The sequence below is a fragment of the Amblyomma americanum genome, chromosome 4 (genome assembly GCF_052857255.1).
Source record: "Amblyomma americanum isolate KBUSLIRL-KWMA chromosome 4, ASM5285725v1, whole genome shotgun sequence".
In the NCBI taxonomy this organism is placed as follows: domain Eukaryota; kingdom Metazoa; phylum Arthropoda; class Arachnida; order Ixodida; family Ixodidae; genus Amblyomma; species Amblyomma americanum.
Genome location: NC_135500.1, coordinates 140,858,887 through 140,884,369, shown reverse-complemented (window position 1 = coordinate 140,884,369; position 25,483 = coordinate 140,858,887). Strand labels below are relative to the sequence as shown.

The 25,483-nt window shown below is 46.5% G+C and overlaps 1 protein-coding gene across 5 annotated transcripts in view; it reads right to left on the bottom strand.

Annotated features, from left to right (window-relative positions):
• The window catches only part of LOC144128435 (dopamine receptor 1-like), a 385,821-nt gene that overhangs the window by 71,576 nt on the left and 288,762 nt on the right, over nt 1–25,483 (bottom strand). For all 5 annotated transcript variants that reach the window (XM_077661831.1, XM_077661830.1, XM_077661832.1 and 2 more), the window contains one exon: nt 12,259–12,287. The gene's annotated coding sequence lies outside the window, so the exon portion shown is untranslated. The remainder of the gene's footprint in view (nt 1–12,258; nt 12,288–25,483) is intronic.

Sequence of the window (25,483 nt, the reverse complement as noted above, 5' to 3'; positions counted from 1 at the left end):
GTTCCTTACAGCGTCGTCACTTAGTAAGCATGAAAACCGTCTATTAAGACCTTTTCCTTCTATATAGCTAAACAATACGTGGGTCACACGGTGTAATATGCATTCTTTTGGCAAAAAATCAAAATGAATCCTATTGGTTTCCTTCTAAATAAATGTTTTCCCTACCTCTGCCTCTGCATTTTTCATACTTTAGTGCCTGTTTGATGGTGGTCACCTCCTTTCAGGTTGGTGACAACGACTGTTCAGTCAACAGACGTTATTTTGTTGAATGAGGATTGAGTAGACCCCTGGCACTAACCTGAAGCTTGTAAGTTTGTACCTGAAATAAAACTTCCGTGCCCGGCACATACAGTGTATACTGGTTGACCTCCTCACCCAGACAGACGAAAATGCGACCTTTCACCTTTTACGTTAATACAGCAGCGCCTCGAAAGTGTGTCTGGGACTCAAAATGGCGTAGATGCCATCTACATAAGCGGCGAAGCTAAAGGTAGAGAGAGCCAAGATGTTGCAGAAGCAAAGTGGCTTGTATCGCCTTGCCTGAACATAGTTGCCAACCTGAATGTTATTCTGGTCGTCCGCGACGCGTAACTTCAACTGCGCGAGTCCCTTGCATGGACCTTGTTTGTTTTTGAAGAATAATGAACGAAACAAGCAACACTGTGCTAGCTTCCACGTTTGCCAGGCTACATTATCTACGCAGGCTACGCGGACGAACAGACTCAGAGGAACAAAGGACGAAGCAGAAACTAGGAGACAAAGCAGCGCCGAGGAAAATAGGGAGAACACACTACGCGCAGCAGGAAACGCCACAATGCCGCAGCGGCCATCCTTTGACAACGTGTAATTTGGGGGCACCCCTATTTAGTTTTCCCCCCGCTTATTATCATCCATACATAATAAGCTCGACCCAGGAAACCCGCGGTCCGTAAGGAGACACTGTTCCTTGTTCTCGGTCGCCTCTTCTAACGACTCGATAGAGTCTTAAGGGAAGAGAAGTTCGCTATGGCCTTCGCTGTTCGTATGCATATGAGCGGGTGATAGAAAATTACCGGCCGTGAACGAGCAATACTAAAGAAGAGATAAAAAAAGAGAAGGCAATATAATTCAGGGCGTAATGCAGAGAGCTAGGTCAACCCTATCCTTTACTTTCTTAGGGAAAAAAAGGATATAGAAGAAAAATATTAGATGCTACGATAAAGCGCAAAGAACACCAGAGTAACAACGGTCATCCTCTGAGAGCAGACAAATTGCCCACCTCGGGGCGAGTCACGTTCGCGGAGCTAGAAGACGACGAGAATATATATATATATATATATATATATATATATATATATATATATATATATATATATATATATATATATATATATGCCTGTGCCACCTATACTACCATATAGGCGTTGTCGTTAGTGCGGCGGCCTTTGTCACATGCACGCGTGTCGCTCACTGCTTGCCCAGAGGGCAGAGGTGGTGCCATTAATAATTTACGACGCGGTCTCTTTGCTTCCTAGGTTTCGTTCTTTTTCCCACTCAACTTATCGCCGCCTTCGGTACGCGGACTCTAAAGGTAAGAAATGGAAGTGCAGGGTGAAGAAGGGGATATGTGGTTTCGTAAGCGATGACGAGAGAAAAGTGCGCGATCCATTTGCATACAAGTCCGGCAGGCGCGCGTAGCACTCCGGGCGCCGGGAGCGATATATCAGCGTGCCTGGGATCCCGACGCGATGTGATTTATCATCCGGGAGGCTGCGACTCGGACAAAACGGGGAGTACTTGCGGGGTGAATTTTGCCACCGGCTGGTAATTCGCTGAAATAAATCTACACGTACACAAACGGGCGGGTATATCTAGAACATTGTCAACCCACAAACTGCTCACGGTTATGAGGCTGACGACGTGATAGATCCGTTAATGCTTTCTACACAGTTTTTATGCCGCAGCGAAACAAAGCTGCTTCTGTTACCTAACGTAAAAGTTTAACCGCTGTGACCTAACGTAAAATCTTTACGGCTCTATACAAAGTGGTTTAACCCTTATGCCGAAATTATAGTAACATAGTAACAGCAACGTGATGGAGGCGTTGACGTGCTCTAACTTCTCTTTTTATTGAAGCGATACTAACCTGGATAAATTTTTATAACTTTTGTGGTCCATGCTAAAAGCTCTCTGCTGTCATTTATGTGCACGTAGGGATTTAGGGTTTCACCCGCGGCCATAAACTTATTTGCTCGGTTCAGTAATTTATGGGGCTCCTTTGAACAATTCTTATAAGCATACACGCTTAGAACATCCGTAGTACTACCACTTTCTCTCGAAGTTTCTAGCATGATGCCACTGACTTGTACTGTTGCATCACTCTTTCAGAATCAGAATGAATGAGACCGACGTGTAACGTGCAAGGCGTACTTAAAGCTCTACCCTTCGAACTCGGTAATCGCCTTTAAACCAGTGCATGCGTTACAACTGGACTTGATTCTGGTAAACATTTTTGTTTTGCATTTTTGGCGATTTACCTTACTGCGTCTGCTTTGGCTCTGAGTTGTTGGCACTGAACACCTCCAGTGCTTTCCTAACCGCCGTCACCTATATCATCTCCACCGAGCCTAAACAACCTGTTTCCCAAGAAAAGAAAAAAAAATTGTTACCGTAGTTCTTATTGCTTCTTGATATTCGTCTTTTTATTACCCGAAAGACGCGCGTTCGATCCCGGGCGTGGTGGTCAAATTTAGATGGAGGCGAAATGCTAGAGGCCTGTGTACTGTGCGATGCCAGTGCACGTTAAAGAACCCCAGGCGGTCTAAATTTCCGGAGCCCTTCACTACGGCGCCCCTCATAGTCTGAGTCGCTTTGGGACGTTAAACCCCCATAAACCAAACCAAATCGTGTGCTTTTCCTCTTTCTTTTACCGTTGGGTAGCTGTCTCAAGTGGCGACCGGTGATGACGAAGCGAAAAAAATTTAATCGAAAAAGGAAACGAAATAGAAAACATTTCACCACCGTTCAAGGATAATGACGTCAGAGGTCAGATGCGAACGCGAAGGCATATCAGCTGCTGTCACCGTTAACGTCTGTGCGTTTTTCGAGAAATTGTGGCAGCCGTACGCTGCCCCTCCCCCGCCGCTCCTTTTCTTTTTATAGACCGCCACCAGAGAAATGAATGGGCGTGCACTGATCCCCGCAGTCAGGAAAGTGATCAATGGAATCAGTAATTACTGAGTGACGTCATCACAGCTCTTTTCTTTTTATTCGTTTAGGAAGGCTTACAAACCGCCAGCGCCGCTTTCCGGTTATCCCGTGCCAGCAGATCAATCGTGCAAACCTTCAACAGCACGGAAGACAACTCCATGCTCGCAAACGTGCTCCTCGCCGTCACACCACAATACAAAAGACCGCAGCCGACTTGAGAAATAAGTGCTCGCCGCGGGGAGAAAACACGGAGGCGCCTCAAATCACCCGAGTTTAAGAGGAAAAAGAACGGAAGCAAAGTAATAAAGAGAAAAAGAAACCAAAGCAGGACGGAGCTGAACAAACCGAGATTACGCAGCGCCTTGGGACGCGAGAGTCGTTCCTATTAATTTTCCCGCAAGTCCGCTCTGCCTCGGGACAAAACGCGTGAGAGGTCGCCACCGAAGCTCACACGTTTGTCTGAAAGTTTCCCGGCGCGTTGCTGCCCCGCTGGTGAGTCTGCGACGGGCCGCGGGCGCTGTCGGGACGCATTTTGACCCGTGGCTGGGATGAGGAAAACACTACAAGTGGCAGTGGAGGAGAAGAGCGACAGATATGAAAACGAAATCGTCATTTTTACTTGTATTGCGGAATGAAAGAAAGAAAGAAAGAGAGAAAGAAAGACAGAAAGAAAGAGAGAGAGAGAAAGAAAGAAAGAAGAAAGAAAGAAAGGAAAAAAGAACTTGGCTCTTGGAGGTTGCGGCTGCGCGAATCGGAGACAAAGCAGTAAACATCGAAGGGACGCGACAGATCTCCCCACAAAACAAGACTCTGCGTGTGTAACGGTGGTTAAATAACAAAAGAAAAGCAAAGAAATAGTATCGGAATGTTACGAAGGACGGTGGCTTCCGAACGAATTCGCCAGCTCCACCCATACCATCACCTTTTTGGGGATGGAATGCAGGATGAAATGGAGGAGACGAGAGGGACTATCTTGTTTCCCTATTTCCCCAACGGGCAAAAAAAATTGTGCGCCCGATCAATATGACGCCCACGAGAAGATTGAAGAGCGACGTCAATGCGTAATGGCGGGAGTGCGGCGGAATAAGGCTGGAGAGGCCGCAATTGCAAACCGAACGCTGGCCGTGGAACAGAACAGAGGGGAAGTAAAAGTCACTGGATGAATACGAGGAGAGAAGGAGCAGGGCAGGAAATCGCTCTGAGGTGAAGACGTCACAATGCTGCCCGCAATAAAGAGTCGGAAACGAAATATGAGGAGCACAGTATAGTACTCCACAGCGCGTAAAATGCACCGAGTCTGCATGAGATTGGCCTAGTTCGAAATCTGAGCTATATAGAGGTTGTTGTTGTTGTTGTTGCCTTGGTGACATGGCGGATACCCACGAAGGGGGATTGGCCAGGGTTTAGTGGGGAGACCCCATGGAGGTTGCGGCTTGAGAATAGCTTCTCTTGTTCCTTCCCGGTTGAAAAGGGAGAGACGCAACCTGTCGGCGAAACGCCTCGTGTACTGCGTGCCTAACTTTGACTTGAAACTTCTTTCAGCTCGACACGCACTGTGAATTTGCAGAACAGGAGGCATGATTTAGACAGATGCTGATGCGAAGGAAGTAGGATAATGGAGAGAAATAAGCCTAGAGTGGCATTATGTGCTTAAATGGTGCACACGAAGATAACACAAATACAAGCAGATTTGGGCGGAGCAGAACTCCAAACGATTGCTCTGACTAGGGCGACGAGGAATAAAAACGAGAAAACAGTGACGTGGGAAGCTCTTTCGACGTTTGAGCGCCCAAGACTCCAGTATCGCAACGCAAAGCGATAATATCCACTGCGTGCCTGCATTCTCTTTCTCAAAAAGGTTCAGTCTAGAGCTAAACTAAACACCCAGGAAACAGTGTACTAAGTTTTATGAACCAGTCAGTTGGCGCAAGCGAGGTTATAACGTGCACTTAATGCACCGTCGTGTTGAGATCTTAAAACGCGGTTTTAGAGTTCTTTTGTCAGAAACTGCAGGCAACGTCCCCAGAATTACGCATTTGTTCGTAAAAGTGTACCCCTCAATGAAGTATTCAAGAACTGATTTTCGGACTTGAAAAAGCAAGCGAAAATGGATTTACTGGAAGAGAGGTGGCACGTGACGACAACAACAACAATAACAACAACAACAACAACAACAAAAAACGAAGCCCCGGACGTATAAAGTAATGCTTCCCGGTTGCTGCCAGTGGCGTTTTCCTGAAATGCAATCCTTTTTAACGACTTTTTAACGAGTTTAGACGAAAAGTTCAACCCCTTCTTTACACACGCAGCGAAAGTTTAAGGCAAATATTTGGCTGGGACATCATGCGGTGTTTAGCCACTGTCTCCTCAGAGTTAGACGAGCGAAGAGGAGCGATAATATAACCAGGGCAGAGGAAAAGCTTAACGCGTTTTAAGCTGTGTAAACTGTAACGGAGTTCCTATAGCCCCCGGCGCCCGCGTTACGGAGGTGATTGCTGGCGCGTACGGCGCATAATTTAGGCAGGAAGTTCTGCACGGTGTTGGAAGAGGAGTTGTGAGAGAAACAAAAACAAGTTCGCAAAAGCCACAGAGAGAAAGCAAAGGGAAAAAGAGCAGAGGAGGAAGCAGTTAGGTTCGGAGGGTTCACCCCCCGCCGAAACACACAACAAAAATTTTTCTGTCATCGCATCAAATTTTTTAATAACATTTTGGGAAAAGAACTTACGCTAACAACAGACATTTGTGTAGTAAGAATAGAATTTTTTTCAATATCGGGCTGTATTATGCCGTACCGATGGAACTGTAGGAAAATACTAGAGTAGCATAGAAAAATACTACAATACTACAGAAAAAAACTGCCGTTACGACAGGACGACAAAACGTTTTCTTGCATTTTCTGCACGATACTGTCGCCTTTTTGGAGAAAAAAACAAAACAGGAGGACAAAGAGAGAGAACAAAAAGCGAAAAAAAGAGGCGACGAGAAAAGTAGAAGTCAGCTCTCTCTCTCTGTTCGGAAAGAGAAAACACGGAAAAGCAGGCAAAACAAACCCACTGCTCCTGAGGGGCAACACGCAGCACAGTTTGCGGAAACGACGGGTGCGGCGTCGTGGCAGTATACTCAAATTACCGACGAAATCTCTGCGGCCCAAGCAGGAAGCAAAAAACAAAATATCAGCAACAGAAAAGGAGAGAACGAAGAACATAAAGAAAAAACAGAAACCGCAGCCATCCAGAGCCACACAAGCAAAATGTGTGGTAATCTACTTTAGTGCAACGCCATCGCTTGCCGTCGCACTAGACCCGATTACGCACGTAGGCCATCTTCTTTCTCGCTTTCTTGGCTGCATTCGCTTGTTCTGTTTCTCTTCTTTTCATTCTATCTGTTTATTCTCCGAACGCTGTCGGATTATGAGGAGCTGCGGCTCAACTTTGCGCTTGTTTCGTTCTACCCGATGATCACGTGAGTAGTTTAGAGCACTTCCGAAGCGTCGCATGGAGCTCGCAGAATTCAGGAAGGGGGATAAAGTAAAATAAAATTCACGACAGATATTAATAAAGAGAAAGCGAAACTACGCGCACAGGATGATTCAGATATGCGGTGCCTCAGCCAGCATGCAGAAATAACTGCGTTAGAGTTTGTTGCCGGGAAGATTAAAGATCGCGAATAAAGTAGAGCCCCGAGCGACTCTCGGCGCCGAAGTCAAATTGCAAAGCCCGCGGGCGGGTTGCAGTCAGCATCTCTTTAAGAAGGCTCTTGCGGAGAAGCAGCCGGAGTTTTTTTTTTTTTACGCGAGGATAAGGTAATGCAAAATTTTCATAGTTTTCAGCGCCGTATTGGTTAAAGAAGACACGGAGAAAGTTCTTAATATTCTGGCGATTATTTGACGCTGGAAAGTTCCTACACGGCGGCCTGATTCCCCAAATTCATCACGAGTGCTTTTCAGGAGGAGTTTTATTTTTATTCGTCATTATGGAGAAAGCTTTTCAGTGCCCGCAAGACCGCACAGAACAGGTCTCCCTAAGTGGAGAGAGTGAAAAAAGTGAAAAAAGAGTGAAAAAAAGTAAAGAAGTCATTGAAGAGAAGCTGTTTGTTTGCTTTTTCGTCCTCTGAAAGTTTGAAGTCGAGGTGGGGGGTATAACAGTCAGATTTTTTGCCTATTTTCGCTGTAGCATGTTCACTCTAACTGAACCTAGAGAAAGTTCACGTCACAACCACTCTTGGATCAGATCCCTGACTATGACACAGAGCTTTACTTTCAGGAAATCAAAACACACACGCACAAGGAAAAATTCGATCTTGTTTTTTTTATTTTTAATCTTGTGAATACCAAGCAACCCTTTATCCTAGAATCAGTAAAGGAGTGAATAGCAATAAGATTTTGATAAACCTTAACTGAATAAGACATACGTGAAATGAACTCGCTATGCATCTGTTTAATATTTGGCAACTGAATCTTGCTTAACATTAAAAAAAATTCATTAAAGAACAGTCAAAAACACAAAAACCACACGGAGGAAAATCATTCGGAGCGACGTGCAATCGCATTAGCATATGCGTTTATTTCCCACAGACTTCGTCAAAAGAGATGGTCTAACACGTCACGCGTTTGAAATATGGCCTTGCTTATATCTATTAAACTTTTCGTTGATTGTGGATCTATTCTTCTAGTTGCCATTGGTTCTTTGCTCAAGAGTTCAACGTAGAGTGAAAGCTTTGGGACCTGTCGGATCCCCGATTACCAGAGCGGTTTCGCCTTACTGAGGAGGTGAATACGTCACCAACGACAACGGTACATCTTTAGTGTCCGCTATGGAAAAAATCTGTTTACTTGTGAAATAGAACATCGGCTGCTGTAAACTAAAATGGTACAAAAGAGCGATTACTTTTAAACACATGCAAAAAGCGCAGATGCGTGGCGGGGCCTCTTTTGGCTGCCAGCATCTTCTATCATGGGTGGTTTATGGTTGGTTTATGGGAATTTAACGTCCCAAAGCGACTCAGGCTATGAGAGACGCCGTAGTGAAGGGCTCCGGGAATTTCGACCACCTGGGGTTCTTTAACGTGCACTGACATCGCACAGCACACGGGCCTCTAGAATTTCGCCTCCATCGAAATTCGACCACCGCGGCCGGGATCGAACCCGCGTCTTTTGGGCCAGCAGCCGAGCGCCATAACCACTCAGCCAGCGCGGCGGCTTGAGAGAGGGTGGAGGGAAAGGATTTGCGCAAACAGTCTCTATGGCTACCCACAAAAAAAGTGCTGCAAAATGACCAATAAACGAGAGGAAAAAATCATCCAATGCACTCCTGGTTCTAGAGCTGGTGCTTCTACCTGCCAAAATGTTTAGCTCTTAAAATGCCGGCGAAAATAATGCGCTGAGAGCATTCATAACGCCGGGATAGTTGGGGCTGCGTGATGTGAAGACGTCAAGAAGATGCATAAGACGTTCACCAGCTTTTGTCTTATGTCATGTGTCGCTCGTCTGGGCATCGCGCTGGCTTCTTCACATCCAATCACGCGCTAAAATGCATCAAATTCAAATTAAAGTTCTATTGGCGTTCATGTCATTGGTTCAGCGAAGAACGATTTCGAAACACCTGCTGGGGCATAACTTCGTAACGCTAATTCCCGTCCTTCATGTCCGAAGTCGCGGGCACCATTTTACCGCTGAAGGCGCATTAATGGCTCTACGTGGAAAAGAAGAGAGCCTTCCTCATCCGGTTAACGCAAGCCGATAAGTAGAGTTCTGCTATTAAGGCCTCGTAGCTGTATGTCCCAATGCTTTCACATATGTTGCACGAAGAACATGCTTCGGATTGGCTACACCGAAGTTACCCAGCGCCTAATTTTAGACGCGATCTTTCGTTCTGTACTAATCGCAAATGAATGCAGCGATCGACTTGAGAATAAAAGTAAAGAAAATCAATGCCCGCCACGAGTACGCAGACTCAAATTTCTCGGAAGAAGCCGGCTAGATTATGTTTTAAATGCACAGCCGATCTCGCATTGGAGCGCTCATATTTCTTAGGCGCGTGGCGGCCAGGAAGCTGCACACCGGTATACGCGCTGTTTCCGAAATTGAGATCGCGTTATGTAACCGGTCGAGTTTAGCAACGAAGTCACCATTATTAGAACAAAACGGTGTACCTGGCGACGGACGCTGTACGCCAAAACGTGATTCCACAAAAAGAAAAACAGGAAAGTGAACGAGATCCTGTCGCGTTTATATTGTACGTGACGAGCTTGCATGATTTTGTTGCCTATGCACAGGGTGGTGCAAATGAAAAGAAGAAGGTCACATATGAGTTCATACATATGCGCAATCCACGCCTCTCTCATCTGACTTCTTCCGGCATACGCAACGAAGCCGTATGACAAATGATCCACCGAAGGCGAGTCAATATAAAATGCGCCTTTCGAGGACTTTTTACGCGAACGCAGTAGCTGATGTATTATCTTTAAATTTTTACTCACTGTTTTTAATATTTTTCGCTCTTAGCCACCCTCGTCCTGGTATAAGCCAAGGTTAACGCGCTACTCTCTCCGTCTTTCTTTGGTCATCGAGTGATAATGCGAAACTGCCATGACATAAATTAAACTTATGAAGCCTATCTTTTAAGGGAATTTAGTTATTGGCAGCCTGAGTAGCGCGCTTTTAAACCGCCCTTCACTGGTTTCTTTTGAAAGTGGCACATCCGCTGAATCTTAATAGCCTACGATGTTTAGCGATGTGCCGTTAGCATTTATGTTTGTGTTTTTGTTATTTCAGAGCGTATTAAGTAGAAGCGATAATTTTGCAGCACCCTGCAGGTAACACCACGCACCACTGTAATGAGAGCGAAGCGCTGCTGTGGGGTTAAAATCGAAGTAACCAAGATTAACTAACAGGAATGAGTGTACGTAGGTATTAACCGGTGGCAAGTAAACGAGTAATATATGCGATTACTTAACCCTCTCTTGCACGTGCGACATTCGTGCATAAAAAAGAGGGCGGTCAATATGCTAGGGTCATTCCTAGGTATATCGACCACGTTTTTTTTATCAACCGCACAAAAATAGCTCCGGTACGGGTTGGAGCACGAACGACCCAGCTGATGGTATACGACACTGGCCCGTGGAAGGAAGTTCGATCTAGAGGCACATTGTCGAGTGAATCGGTCGGATGGTTTTGAAACAACCTTGCATTGTGCTTCTATTAATATCCCGGAAAAATTTCAACTGCCTTCCAAATGCCGGCAGTCGTCGGAGCTCGTCAGGCGCCTGCAGACTGCTTAGTGATTTAGCAGGACCGCTTCCCAACTCTACCGCGCATGCGCAGTATCTCAGACTACAGCTGCGCTGTTCGAGATAAGCCAGTGAAACGGAGCGGCGCTGGATATAAATTGTGACGCACGCAAGTGCGTCAATGCAACAAGAGTACAGGCAGCGAGCAGAGCGTTCGGGGAGTCAGTCAGTCCTCGAATAGCCTCCGCCCGTCACTCATCACGATGACATCTGTGACGTCATTCCACCGCTGGAAGCCATGCAAACAAACTCGCTTTCAAAGAGCACTGTTCAGGTGGGGGGGGGGGGGGCAGCGCAGCAGCTGCGTTCCCGTGACTTTGCTCTGCACACCTGTGCGCAGAAAGCGCGCGGCCGCACGAACCGTCCTCCAGAAAAGTTTTTCAGAAAGCAGCGCGGCCGTCATTCGTTCGATTGTAAGTGTTTTCCGACGGAGCGTGTCGGTTGACGCCCCCCAGGTAAACAACGGGAGGCGGTTCACACTTGGCTGGAGGCGGTCCAGGGCTGAGGAACAGAATGGGAGGACGCACAGCAATTGCGCAGTCCCGATTCGCCCCCGAGACGACGAGGCTGCGCGAGTGGGTGAACGCCCTGTCTGCAAACATTCGCGCCTTTGGTTTGTCTACGGGTGCGCTTTCTGTGCAGTTGCAAAAGCTGCAAGATACACACCTACAACGATGCTGCCCTTTCATGAATACTTGAGCAGCGTTCACCTCACGTTTTCCTTTTTTTTTCACTTTCCCGCTCAGTGACGCGCAGTTGTTGGCTGTTTTTTTTTTCGCTGTCACAGTTAAACAGCTGAATATCTTAAAGGAATAATATTCTTAGCGGTAAGAAACAGACACGACACCAAGCTACACACACACAGGACACCCGCTAGACTTCAACTATCTTTACTGGACACTTGTACGACATAAATATGTATCACAGAGCACACGCAGGTGCCTCGTCATCCGCATCAGGTCTAACTACGCCCTCCCCTCTCCTGCAAGGCATACGGTTGCGCAGATAAACAATCTCCGACAAAAAAGAAAGGGAAATTATCGAAGCCTTTCGTATTCAAGAAGCGGGCGACATGTGTGTAAGCACTCCCTCCCTGGCGTTGGCAGAAAAAGAGATTATCTGCGCAACCGTATGCCTTGCAAGAGAGGGGAGGGCGTAGTTAGACCTGATGCGGATGACGAGGCACCTGCGTGTGCTCAGTGATACATATTTATGTCGTACAAGTGTCCAGTAAAGATAGTTGAAGTCTAGCGGGTGTCCTGTGTGTGTGTAGCTTGGTGTTGTGTCTGTTTCTTACCGCTAAGAATATGATTCCTTTAAGCCGTTACCAACTAGCCCAACTTAATGTTTTAACGAAGCAGCTGAATATCTGTATTAAGTGGTACACGGCGTGCACATAAAGCTTCGTGTAGCGCCAGAATAGAGATGCTGACGAGACGTGGGCACGGGAAGAGTCATAATCCTTCCATATATATATATATATATATATATATATATATATATATATATATATATATATATATATATATATATATATATATATATATATATATATATATATATATATATATATATATATATATATATATATATATATATATATTTTCTGGTCATCTGGCTGCCAAATGAGCGATTTGCGTAGCCATTGAACGCCTTAGGAACACGAAGAGTGGTTATACACTGTCTGACTGAAAGCATGAAGACTTCGCAGCGTTTCACAATCCATAGGCATTATAGTGGAAAATAAATACGTAAAGAAAGAAAATCAGGAGGGTTTCTTACCATGCCGTGTTAACCAGAGTTCCAAAGATCTGAAAAGAGAAAACGAAACAAGAATGCGTTAGACTGCGCAGAAAAGCATCTAAAAGACAGCACCCAGCATAAGCAAATCGAACTGTAAATGCAAATGTCATTGACTAAATGAACTCTGCAGTAGCTGCACACCTTAGCCGATGTAAGACAAGCAAAACGGTCGTAGTATTCAATTACTACAACCACTTTATATCTTGATTCCCAGTAAAGACGGCTCGACAACTCAAGAAGAGATCACTTGCACGTCCGTGCGTGCGACCAGGGAAACACGCCTCTTACTTTCGCTATCTACGACTGTATGCAAAAGTCATTAAATCATTGAATCCTCCATATTGCATAGCCTTGATGCGTGCTCAAGATGAGTATTAGAGCCCGGCACGGACCTAGCGTGCTATGAGCCTGTAATAAATATTTTCTGTCGAATTACTATCCATTACCTCCATTACTATCCATTTACCTCACATCAAACTCTCGCTAGACGCTCTAACATGGCAAAGAGAACGAGATATGAAAGGTCTTTAGTACAACACCCGGTGTTAAAAAACCGCGCTAACGTTCTTAAGCACGGCCTTTTGATATGTGCAGAAAAGTGGAGGCACTGAAGACGGCCAGCGGTGGGAGCAGGCCCTCGCCAGACAGTGCGGTTTTAAGCAAAGATTTGGCTGCAACCGAAACTACGTGGTTTGGTGTCGAAACCGAAACTATACGTTAGTGCGAACCGCCACAGCGCTTGCGTATCGTTTCCCTCCCAGCACGACCCCGTACACTTCGGTTGCGGGCCTAAGGCATACTGGCACTTTACCCTGTCATCAGTCACCTTCCTCTCGCTCTTCCTTTGTGCCGCCGCTCATTTTCAACACCGATGTCGCTACGAGCGTTATCTCGACTGACGAGCGCCACAGTCCCGTCTAGCGTCAGAGAGACGCGACGCATTTTTTTCGGCGCCAGGCTTGCGATACGAGCGCTCCATTCTCATTTCACTAAAAGCTTGCGTCGCGAAGGGTCTCGCATAAAAAAAGGAGAGAGAGAGAGAAAATATTGGCGCGAACAGCAATAAAGGATATAAAAGGGACGAGTAATGGCTGAATAAACTCATATTTAAAAAAAGAAAAAAGCCAGCTGGCTAGCTTTCCGAGCATCCTCTATCACGCCTCCCTATTTACGTGCCGTCTGAACATCGCCCTAAAATCGAGTTGCGGAGTTTTCCACTCCTGAATAAAAAAGCACTCGCCTCGCGGACACAGAGAGGGCGTCCATCTCGGGTCAGACGCGCTGCCTAAAAAAACGCAGCGTGGCCGCTGTCTGAGTGAAAAGTTAGCTCTCGCTTTTCATCGGCGGCGTGCCTGAGAGCCAGTTGTAAATGGCATCGCCTCGCGTGGCGACAACGCTCTCAATATTTCCCTTATTACGTCCGGTCTCGCACCAGCGGCTTTCAATCGACGTCGACGAGAGCTTGATTTGGTTTAGTCAGGCGCAGTCTTAAGTTAGGCTACGGGCTGAGTGAGAAGAAGCGCATTTGCCAGATGCCGCTCCTCCGTATAGACTGGCACGTGTAGTTTAGAGTAGCGATATTTCACTCCTTCTTATATTCGTATTTTTTTTCTATCGCTGTGTTCCGCCAGTCTTGGCTTCCTTCCACTTCCGCTGAGGAAGATTAAGATTGCATTTATGTTGTGATGTACATATAAATTTGTGTTAGCGGTTCTATAAAGCTTCCGCTTCTTATCTGATTGGTCCGTTGGAGGGTTGATTTCTTGGTTTATTGATTGAATGATTGCTTGATTGATTATTGATTGACTTGCTGAGTGAATGATAGATCGATTGAATGAATGAATGAATGAATGAATGAATGAATGAATGAATGAATGAATGAATGAATGAATGAATGAATGAGGAGCACGGGGCAATTTCGATCGCTTGGGGTCCTTTAATGTGCACTGAAATCTAACTACAAGAGCCTTTTTCTATCTCGCTCCCATCGAGGTGCAGACATCAAAGTGTAGTCTGGTGGAAAACATGCGGCTGTTTTTTTCCAAATGAGCGCTCTGTTTTGTGTCTGCAGGCCTAATTAAAGGCGTGTGTCGTTCTACTGCCTTGATGACGGCGGAAAAAGGACAGAGGATGCTCAGCCGTACTTTCCTTCTAACGCAGCGTCAGCCGATAGACGTCCTGTTGCAGTTTTCGCGTAAGCAAGGTTGCTAACGGACTCTGGTAGCGATGCTTATTGTCTCACCTTTTCAACGCTCTGCTTAATGCGGCGGTGGCGCCGTAACGTCATCGGCTCGGGCCAAGGTCACAGCCTTGGTGTCGTCCCTTTGAGCAAACCGAAGACCTCCGCTTTCAACTGGTCATCTATCTCCCCACGCAATTGGACTGGCGCAAGGCCGTGCTATCGACGGCTTCGGATCTTTTTTTTTTTTTCGCGACTTAATCCTTTCTTGCCGCTCACATGCCAATCCAAGCATCTGACCTTGCGGAGCGAAAGATTCTTTCTGCAGCGTCCTTCGCACTACGCCTATCCGCGGCTTTAACGGCCTCTTTTGCACTTCCGTATCGTCACTGTTTCCAGCTCCGCGCTATCGCCGATTTATCTAAATTCTTAGGGCAACACCTTCCAAAAGGCTGCCACCGCCGAGGCTGCCAGAATTACGGACGAAAAGCGATGCTATCGCAAGCAGGGAACGGACGGCTACGCATAAAAAAAGCCCTCGAAGCTGCGTCGTGCTTCCGATGCAGAGCCTACATTTCATTCAGTATGGGCTACGCGATTGCGCGAGCTTGACGTCAGACGTGCAACTGCGTGATGCCGGTGTTCCCTGTTTTTCGCGCAGTGTCGCCCGGTAAACTGGTGTACCGTTACCGGCGCTTTCGACGGAGAAAATAATTCATCCTAGATTTGTATCGGCCGCGAGCTTCCCCGATATTGACTCGCACACTGAGGCGTGCGCAGTAAACAGAAAAAGAAGAAAAAATCAAAAGAAGAAGTTCAATCCAAATCCAAGGAATCCAGGAAAGGACAATCCAAGGAAAGTCGACTCCGATCCTTCCCTCGGGATAGGAAACTCTGGCAGGGGAAGATGCAAAAAAAAAAAAAGAGTTTGAGCCGAGAAAAAATGTTATCGGGATGGCTGAGGCGGAAACGACAATGCGGATAGTAAGCTGGCAGAGAGAAGGGGATTACTAGGCATATGTATACTACGTACGTACGGATCCCGCGTTAGTCCTATATATAGAATGAGCTACGATGGAGCCAGTGATCCAACGGCTTTTCTTATGCTGTATAGGCGAAACTGAGCAGAGCCCGTCTTGCAATATACGCTCGGAAGGGGTCTTCTTTTCAGTGCGATGAGATGAGCGAACATACCTCGCCGGTCGCTCACACGTGCGTTCATACACTTGCAAGCATGCACACACGCACACGCGCTTGCACATATGCGAGAATGCATGCGTGAAAGTGCCTGCGCGCGGATATGGCAGTCGTCGGGCCAGTGTCCGCCGCCACAAAGGCGCGTAATCTGATGAGAGCTGGATGACCCAACCCTCTGCGTATCCGTGGGTCGGGCGAGCGACCTCATCACCGAGCCTCCAATCCTTGCGCCAGCTGCTCATTCAATCTAGCAAGCTGCGACGGCCTCCGAAGCACCGTTTAATTCCTAAAAGGGTTGGGAGGAACAGAAGGGCTGAAGAAAGGTTAGCGCCAGCCTGCGAACACGAGGAAAGAGCTCACTGCGATAAAGCCGCGTCGGGCGCCAACCCAATCTGGCAAAGCAAAGCAGGCAGCGAAATCGAGCTAGGAGCGTCCCTCGCTTTCAGAGTCGCCTGCTTCTCGCCATCGCGCGAGCCAAATTGCCGCTGCTTGAAGATAACACTGACTCTCTGCGGTATTCTTGTCCGCTCTTCGCGGTCACCCATCAAAGGGGATTCTTTGCTGGGTGCTGTTTTTTTAGTGCGAAAGCGCTATTGGCCTCATCACCAAAAAAATGGGGGATGCGAGAAACGGCGAGAAGTAAACGAGACTTTAAATGAGGGTGACCTTGGTCAAACTGGAGAAATAAGATAAATATTGCCGCGACCCTGTTTCGAGCCCACGCCGGCGGGGAAAGATCACTCCGCTGGCCACTGCACGAGAACCCTATGTCATCGCCGCAGCCGATCACGCCTCGTGTTAGAGTGCAACACACTCTCGCGCTGTCTATTTCACGACGTCGTCCCCAACTTTCTTCTATGTGCAAGTCACGAAAGGAAACGCGCTTTCAGGTGTACGTGGTGTTGTTGTCGACCTGCGAAAACCTGCTCTCGCACAATATTTCGTGGTTAGCAATGTTAAACCACCAGGCAATTTTTTCTCTTAAATATCTTCCTAAACATTTCGAATGTTTAGGAAGAATATTTAGCCACATCAACTAGGGGTCCATGAGAAAACATCGCTAACAGCAAGGGCAATGAAAGAGGCCCGCGGTCTGTCCCTCTTCAGTAGAGGTACTTTTATTATTTGAACACTTTTCTTTTTCTGCGCCACTGTCGTGTTGGCAGAGAGAAACGTACTATGTCAAGCTCGCGCTTTTTCACACGAATAAACTATGACGCCAGGTAGGTGCGTGCCATATATCGGTAATGGAAGCGTGACTGCTGGAACAGAGAGAGAGCCACACACCCAGCGCACGTACCCCAGCCGACTTTATTGTTTTCATTGGTTATTTCGTAAAAAAAAACCTTAACAGAGACTGGGTTTGACGAAAAACGCACAAAGCCATTCGACTGGCGCTGAACTTCCAACTTCCGACAGCCGAACATCCGACAAACGTTTTCCCATTTGTCGGCCTTTTTTTGTAGACGCTCTGCGAGCACAAAAGGAGGCCTACTCGGGGAGGGTGAAAGTTTAGTCTGCATTTAAGCGCCAGACCGGCGTCCTTGCTCTTAAGTGACTGTCGCCTTTTGTGTTTGCGCTGCTAAGTTTCTTTGGATGTTTACCCAAGACTGGCCGCTTCTATTGCCGTGTTCATCAAGGCTGTGAAAGGTTAACCTCGGTTAGCAGCAGTGAATGACAACTCCGAGTTAGTAATCACAATGACTGATCAAGTTTAAACATCCACGGAGTGAAAGAAGAATGGTTACTGTTACTCAAATGCGGCAGAAGCCACAAATCGTAAACCACAGGGTATGAAAATTCGGAGCGGTCAACGTTGGGTGGAGGACGAGACACACTTCTGTAGACAGTTATATTGTTGATCATCATGAGAAACCAACAGGACCGAACTAGTGTTTTGTGTTAATGTATGATCGCAGTTAAAAAAACGTTTCCTTTTTTTTTAAGGTCGCCCACCTCAGGCCAGAGTTGCACTTCAGAGAATCATCACTCTGGCAGGCCTCACTGCCTTTCATCTATCAATACATCCTCTCTCTAAAATGTGAGCGTTATTCATCATGAGAATGCTCTGGGAAGCGATGTATGTACTTACATACGACACCTCTGTGTACAGTACTTCGCGCCTCGTGTGACGGAAGCCGGTGACGTCGCTTTGCTTAGTGCCTCTCACTGTCTATCTCCATGATGGCGTGAAGGGACAAAAATTGTCTTCATATTAGAGAAGGTCACGTACTCTTACACTAGTTCCCTTCCTCATTTATGACGTTTGTACGACTCGCCCGTCTTTATGTTTGCAATTTCCTCGCCTCTTGGCCTGGTGAGACGTCACGAGGCCTTAGTCGAGAGCTGTTTAGGATGTTGGGGTGCCGGCGTTATCACAACGTATTCCACAAGTCTGATTCTCGTCAGTAATATTGCAGCGAAGAGAAAGCACATCAGCTCCCCTAAAAATGAAAGTAAAAAAATGAAACAAGAGTACCCCCAGAAAGAGAATATAAAGCAGCGCCACAAGAACGAGTTGACTGGCCTGAAACTTTTTCAGCCCACGCGGAAACGGAGGTACTTGGAAAGCTGGGAAAAAGGCAATCAATCAATCAATCAATCAATCAATCAATAAATAAATAAATAAATAAATAAATAAATAAATAAATAAATAAATAAATAAATCAATTAATCAATCAATAAATCAATCAGTCAGACAAAGACTTTGGGCCCTTTACAACTTGACCCAACGCACAAAACAGGAGCAATCATTTATTTTAGCAAAAAAGCAACAATGGTTGTGACTGCGCCACAAAAGAACGCAACATGCTTTCAATTTGATAACGTGCGCAGCATCATACTTTTGTTTTGGTTTGAAGAAAAAGTTTAATAACTTATTTTGAATGCTGAAGAGTGTCACACGGAGTTGTATCGATAATGCAGGCGCTTGTAACGCACATCTGAACTGCGACTTCAAATGGGAGCGGCAAGCACTGCCCAGTTTTGTTTTCGGCACGACGACGTAAGATGTTGCGAAGGCGAATGCATTCCCCATCTCGACGGCCGCCGGCGCCCACCATTCCGGCCTGACGGATCTGAGAAAAATTGGCAGGCAGCAGCGACGCGGGGCATTTCGACACCTCCGTGGGCAACGGGAGGAACGTCCTGACGAGTTGGCGCACCCTGTTGCTCCGATGCTGGAGGAACTGCCACGTGGTGCGCAGATGCGGGCGCGCCGCCTAGCGACAAACATTGCCTATATCCCCGACTCTATGACGCAAGTTTTTCGAAGAAGATCGAAACGACGGGACGCGACCACTGCCCACGTTGCATAGTCGAAGAGTGAATGTAATTTGTAGCCTCGCTGGATGAAGACCGTGGAACTACTTGCAACTACCCGGCGAGATTCGCCCGGTCAGGTATGGGGAGTGAATGATTCTTAGAACGCGAGTGTGACGACCTTCGTGCTTAGCACAAGGCTCTAAAATTACTTTACTCTGTTTTTCTAACACCCGCCTACGACGCCGGCGAGCGCCTCACCAGTCGCACGCCCTCGAAGATTGACAGAAAGTCTTCGGCTCAGAAGTGAAGCCTAGTAGGAATTGCATAATTTTAACATCGTTAAGACAGCAGACGAACAGAAGAAGACAAATAAGGCGCTGTTAGCATGTGGAGTAGGGCAGACAGAACTAGAAATGTTTGTTTGATGTTTGCTTTGTGATTTTGTTTATGTACTACTTTGTTTCTATAATTTTCTGCCCATCGGTTGCCTTAGCACCATTCAAATTATGAAGTCCAATCAAGTGTCCATAACCGTGTCCATAAAGAGTGTTTCCTATAAATAGGTAGTTAGTCTAACTTGGCAAAAAGGTGGGGAAAAGTTACTTGTGTTTTTTTTACGTCACTAATTGGTTGCGTGTCTCGCAATATTTCCTGTTCTGTTATTTAGGCAAACAGAAAGTACAACAGCGAAAAAAAACGCAGCGATCGCGAACCTTACAGGAGGTTTTATCCACAGGAATGTAGGCGGTCATGTCAAGTAGGGAGGCCATAGCGATCATGGCACTCCGGTGGGGTTTTAATGACACACATTACGACTGACGTTTAATAGTTCGCATAACAATCAATGAGTCACGTGTCACATAATGTGACCACTGACAGTAAGTCGTCATCCATTATGAGGATAATCACCAGTGACGTCATCACTGGCCATGTGGACCATTAGTCGCATGACCAGTGATGACGTCAGTGACGATTTTCACATGATGATGACGTGATTTTGTGCGAACAGCGCGGTCTCAGCACAACAAGCCTTTAACAAAAGAAGCAAGAAAAATTGTCTTTGAGGAATGTAACTTCGAATCATCCCGAATGCACTGGCCGTCGATGGATTCAATTATGCGCAGGTACCAGGGGAGCGAGATGCCACAGCTACCTCATCGTGCGAGCGCGGCCTTTCTGTCAGCCTGGGTGTTTTCATGACGCGTGGAAATAAACTGCCTGCATGATAAGTGAACTGCCGGACAGGCCGCATGTATTCATCATGTCCCTGTGAAAGCAGTCGTAAATAATGACGTTGTCACGCATGCCTGCATACACAAGAAACACCATATGAGAGCCATTGGAGGAGTAGAGGGCTTCTCTGCCTGGCTTCCTCAAAGACAGAAGCGCTAGTGGGGGTAAGGAAGGGACCACTATAGAGTTACGATGCAGTCTGCAGCCTCGAACAGCTCTCTCGATAACTGGTGTATGCGCACTTTGCTGCGCAGAGGCAGGACAATGCAACAATATTTTTGTTTTGCCCAAAAAATCTTCAGAGAGACACCGAACAACGTGCAAAAGGAACAGCGCACGACAGGGGTTCATAGGACTCAGTTGAGTTTGTTTGTTTGTTTGTTTCTTTCTTTCTTTGTTTCTTTCCTTCTTTCCTTCTTTCTTCCTTTCTTTCTTTCTTCCTTTCTTTCTTTCTTTCTTTCTTTCTTTCTTTCTTTCTTTCTTTCTTTACAAGAACAAAGTTGTGGACATACTTTCGAGCACGCTAGGGATGTCGGCTGCCCCATTTTCAATGAAATACAAGGATCAAAGTGAAAAAAATTCACCGTCACCAACAAAAAGAAGTCTTTTCAGGAAGGATAGGAAAACGAAATGGGCCATACGAAAGAGAAAAAATAATCTACCATTTTGCAACTTCAGACAGTCCTGCAAGCCAGTGAAGGCAGGGAAAATAGCAACCGCTATGGATGCTGCACAACTGCACTCATAATACAGCGCCCAGTTTTAGTTGGCTTTTAAAATCGCGACGAGGTTTTACTATTGTGAGCCAGAATACGAACAGAACTAAGCTGTCTGGAGTACGTACACTTGAGATGCCTCGGGGACTGCATTCTTCATCGAGCTTCCTGTCTTATATAATTGTTCCCATTTTTCATAACACACATCGAAAGAAGAACGAAATCTGCAATTATGACGTAAATGTAAATAGATGACCAGGTCAGGTTGCGCATATGCACATTCAAAATTGCACATTTTAGCGTGTGCGCACCTTCACAGGAAGATAAATATGCACCTGCGCTGTGTATACTGCCGAACATTTATCAACAGGAACAATCTTAAGTGCAATTAATCACGTCGCATGGCGTCTTACTCATAGAAAAACATGCGTCTGATGCAACAGAATTACGTATTTATAATACGCGTGAAAGGTCTATTAAGCACAGGGAAATGGCAGGCTAACACGGTGGGGCGGCGTTACCTATTCAGGGATAATGAATGTTTGAGATTCTGAAAAACCTTCGTGGTTCGTTGCTTAAAAATACTTACGAAAAGCGGAGACACATGAGATGAATTTATTTAAAAGAAGCAGAAATTCGCCAGCTGAAAACTGCAATGTTTCCGGACTCACAAATCCGAAGGGATTTTCGGTAAGCCTACGGTTGGACCACTTTCAACCGCAATAAGAAATGTCCGTGGCATGCTTCTCGGAAAGCAAACGTTAATATTTCACAGAATATTTCAAGTTCTCGGCATTTGTTTTTGTTTTTACGGCGGCAAACTGTTTTTATGTCAGTTTCGAACGTTTTTCTACCGCTGTCTTTTAGAGACCCCAAACAGACAGCGTTCATCGTTCAATTCACGAGAAACGATCGGGATGTAGGTCGCACAAAATACTTATTGCATTCTGACAGTGCATTTGGCAGGCACTCTCAGGAGATCAGTGGCGGTTCACGAATATCCCCTAAGCGGAAAGTATATAACGGCTATGCATTACCGGTACTAGCCTATACTGCAGTAACGCAGAGACTAACGAGAGGCATTGATTTGAAATTCAAAACAGCGCGGCGACCCATGGAGTGCAAAACGATAGGTTTAACGTTAAGATACAGGAAGATATCAAAATGGGTCCGGGAACAAACTCGAGTTAATGATAACCGAGTTGAAATGAAGAACAAGAAATGGGCATGGGATGGGCATGTAATGTGAAGAGGGGGCAAGCGTAGCAGGGAGCTTCAGACGGTCAGGCGGGTGAATGAAATTCGGAAGTGTGCGGCAGTGAACTGGCAGGAGCTGGCATGGGAAATGGTTAATTGTGGAGATACAGCAAGGGTCTTTGTTCTGCAGTGAACGCTTTTAAACTGATGGCAATGATGAGAAGGAAAAAAGACTACACGCCCAGCACACGTGTGCACTAAAGAAGCTTTATAACGACGCACTCCCTTCCGCTGGGCGCATTACTCCGTTCGTTCATTCGGGCTGACACATGCACAGCCTTCTTTTTTTTTTTGTTTTTAACACTCGCATCTATCTAATGTTCCAACTTCATGCAGTGAATGATGCTGCACGCTCGTTTTGCAAGTTATCTTTTTTTTTTGCTTTAGGAATCTAGATGTTTCTGTAACAGCCATGTTCTTGAGTTAGCTTGTTGAAACACTGCCGCTTTATATGTTTTTTTAATGCGTTGTCACCCTTTAATTTTCCATGCCGCGTTCCTTGGAGCAGGCTGGACATGTTCCCCCAGCAATAGCGAGTTGTCATTGTTTCGCAAGCCTTTCATCAGACCTTTTCAATATTTTCCTTTTTTCCTATTGCTATTGCTTCTACTACTGCTACCACTATTACTATTAGTATTATAATTATTATTAATATTATTATTGCATAAGTTCTCACTCTATGTCGATTCTTGTTAGGTACAATTCATCCGCACAACACCTGCTCGGAGGAAAACTACTTCTGTCGAGAGCATTTTTCATCGTCAGAGAAATACTGCACGCAGATGCACTCCGTTCTGCTTTTTTTTTCCATCCAGCCAAGACATAATAGCTAGCGCTAACCATCTCTGGTCAAACAATATAAAATAATTCCATCGCTTTCCTAGCTCTGCTTCTGTTCTTCTCTCTTTCTCGTTGAAACAGCGGAAGCAAAATACAATTGTAATAGCATCCAACTTCCACGCCTGTCTTTCGTCTGCAAATGTGGAGGAGAGGCTTTTACTGAATCCCTGTCCACTCGCCTCCCCGCACACCGAGAGACGTGACGCTAACAGACACACGCCAGGAGCCGAGGCTGGCGAAAATGGACGCGGCGTATTCATCCTCATCGTACCGAGGAAAAGCGAATGACAAGCCTGCAGGGAACAGCTCGTCATGGCGACGTGGATTCGGGAGGGCCGGCCACTCCCTCGTTGGTCTCGGCTTCTGTCCCCACCGTGGCCAACCGGAAAGAAAAAAAATCACTCTGGCGACGCGTCGCATGGGACAGACAAAGGAACTCTCGCCTGGTCCGGTATACTTGTTGCGAATGCGTCCGGTACGAGAGAGGAGAAGAAAAGCGAGAGGAAACAAAAGACAGCAAAGGGGCGGGAACCAGGGAGAAATGGAAGGAATGGGAGAGAGAGTGGTGGACTGGAAGTACTGGGAGAAGGCGTGAACGTCGGTAAGACGCATGCTGCTCCCCCTGGCGCCCAAGAGTGAAGACCGATCACCGTGCCAGCATCAGTTGGGAGCAGGGCGGTGTAACTCATTGTTATCTCGGCTGCGAAAGATTCGCGGTCCGAGACGCAACCCGTGACAAGGGCTCCCATTAGGCACCCGAAACTTTTCTGCACCCACTGGGAACGAGTGGTCAAGGTGGTGGAATGCGTCGGATAAGGGAGATGCACTCTCAGAATTCATCCTTTCCGCCCACTTGCAAATTCAGCTTGCTTCCCCGTCTGCTTTGTCACGGTCAATGGAGGAAAGGGGATTGGAAACTCAGGTACACTTTTTTAAAAATCTTTTGCATGATACAACTCGCCCTGAATCAGCTTGACATGTTGGAATGGTCCAAATATGTGAGGACTTTGCGCTGGCTGCGCGCTGGTAGTAACGTCGTTATTGTGCGGTAGCATAGTCTGAGTAAATTGCTCCAGCCGTCTGCTCTCATCAGAGTAAACTAAACTATAGCCCACACGTAACGTTTAGCCCCAGCGATTTTTGAACGAAACTTCTGCGCCCGCATCCCAGCCGAAGTGGCGCCTGCACACTTCATCAGCCGCTCCTATTTCGTGTCTAAATGTACGTTGGCTAGCCTTCAGTGAGACACGTTTGAACAAGCGGACAAACGTAAGCATAATAAAAAATTCACACGGACACTCACTTTTGTTTTTTGTTCGCAATGATGTAGCATCGGCAGCTGTTGATGCATTTAGCGTAATTGACGTCACTTCCGGTCCGATGACGTCACTTCCCTTCAGATATTGTCAATGCCCCATCTCGTGACGTCACCTCTTTCTAGCCAATGAGAATGCTTCGGTCCGGTGACGTCACTTTCCTCTAACCAAAGGGCAAATTTTGTGACCGATGACGCATTCTGGCCCCATATATCTTTGGACACCTGAACCGCGCCGTAAGGGAAGGGATAAGGGAGGGAGTGAAAGAAGAGAGGAAGAATAGGTGCCGTAGTGGAGGGCTCCGGAATAATTTCGACCACCTGGGGATCTTTAACGTGCACTGACATCGCACAGCACACGGGCGCCTTAGCGTTTTTCCTCCATAAAAACGCAGCCGCCGCGGTCGCTGCGTTTTTATGGAGGAAAAACGCTAAGGCGCCCGTGTGCTGTGCGATGTCAGTGCACGTTAAAGATCCCGAGGTGGTCGAAATTATTCTGGAGCCCTCCACTACGGCACCTATTCTTCCTGCGGCTGCGTTTTTATGGAGGAAAAACGCTAAGGCGCCCGTGTGCTGTGCGATGTCAGTGCACGTTAAAGATCCCCAGGTGGTCGAAATTATTCCGGAGCCCTCCACTACGGCACCTATTCTTCCTCTCTTCTTTCACTCCCTCCCTTATCCCTTCCCTTACGGCGCGGTTCAGGTGTCCAACGATATATGAGACAGATACTGCGCCATTTCCTTTCCCCAAAAAACCAATTATTATTATTATTATTCATTGGGTTTCTCATGCTATAGGATTAAAAACGAAGAACGGAGACACGAAGGTACGAGGCATGCGCCACACTCTGAGGCCGGTGAAGAAAGGAAGAAAAAAAATAAGAAATTGAGCCTACCATTTTGGATACCGTGCCAGCCAGTAAAAAATTTTCTTGCTCTATTTTTCAAGCTTGTTTGCTTTCCATTTGCGTTGCGTTATTTCATAGCAGGCACACGCGCACACGCGCACGCAAGCACGCACACGCGCACACATACACAACGATGTAACTGTTGCTTGTTCCGTCATAGCAAGCACAAGCTTTTTTGTGCGTAAGTTTTGTAAGGAAAAGAGATTCGTTCGAACGCATCGCTTTAATCTCGTTTCGTATTGCTATATACAGAACGGATGAGAAAGCACGCGGTCTGGACGACACGTGTTTGAAC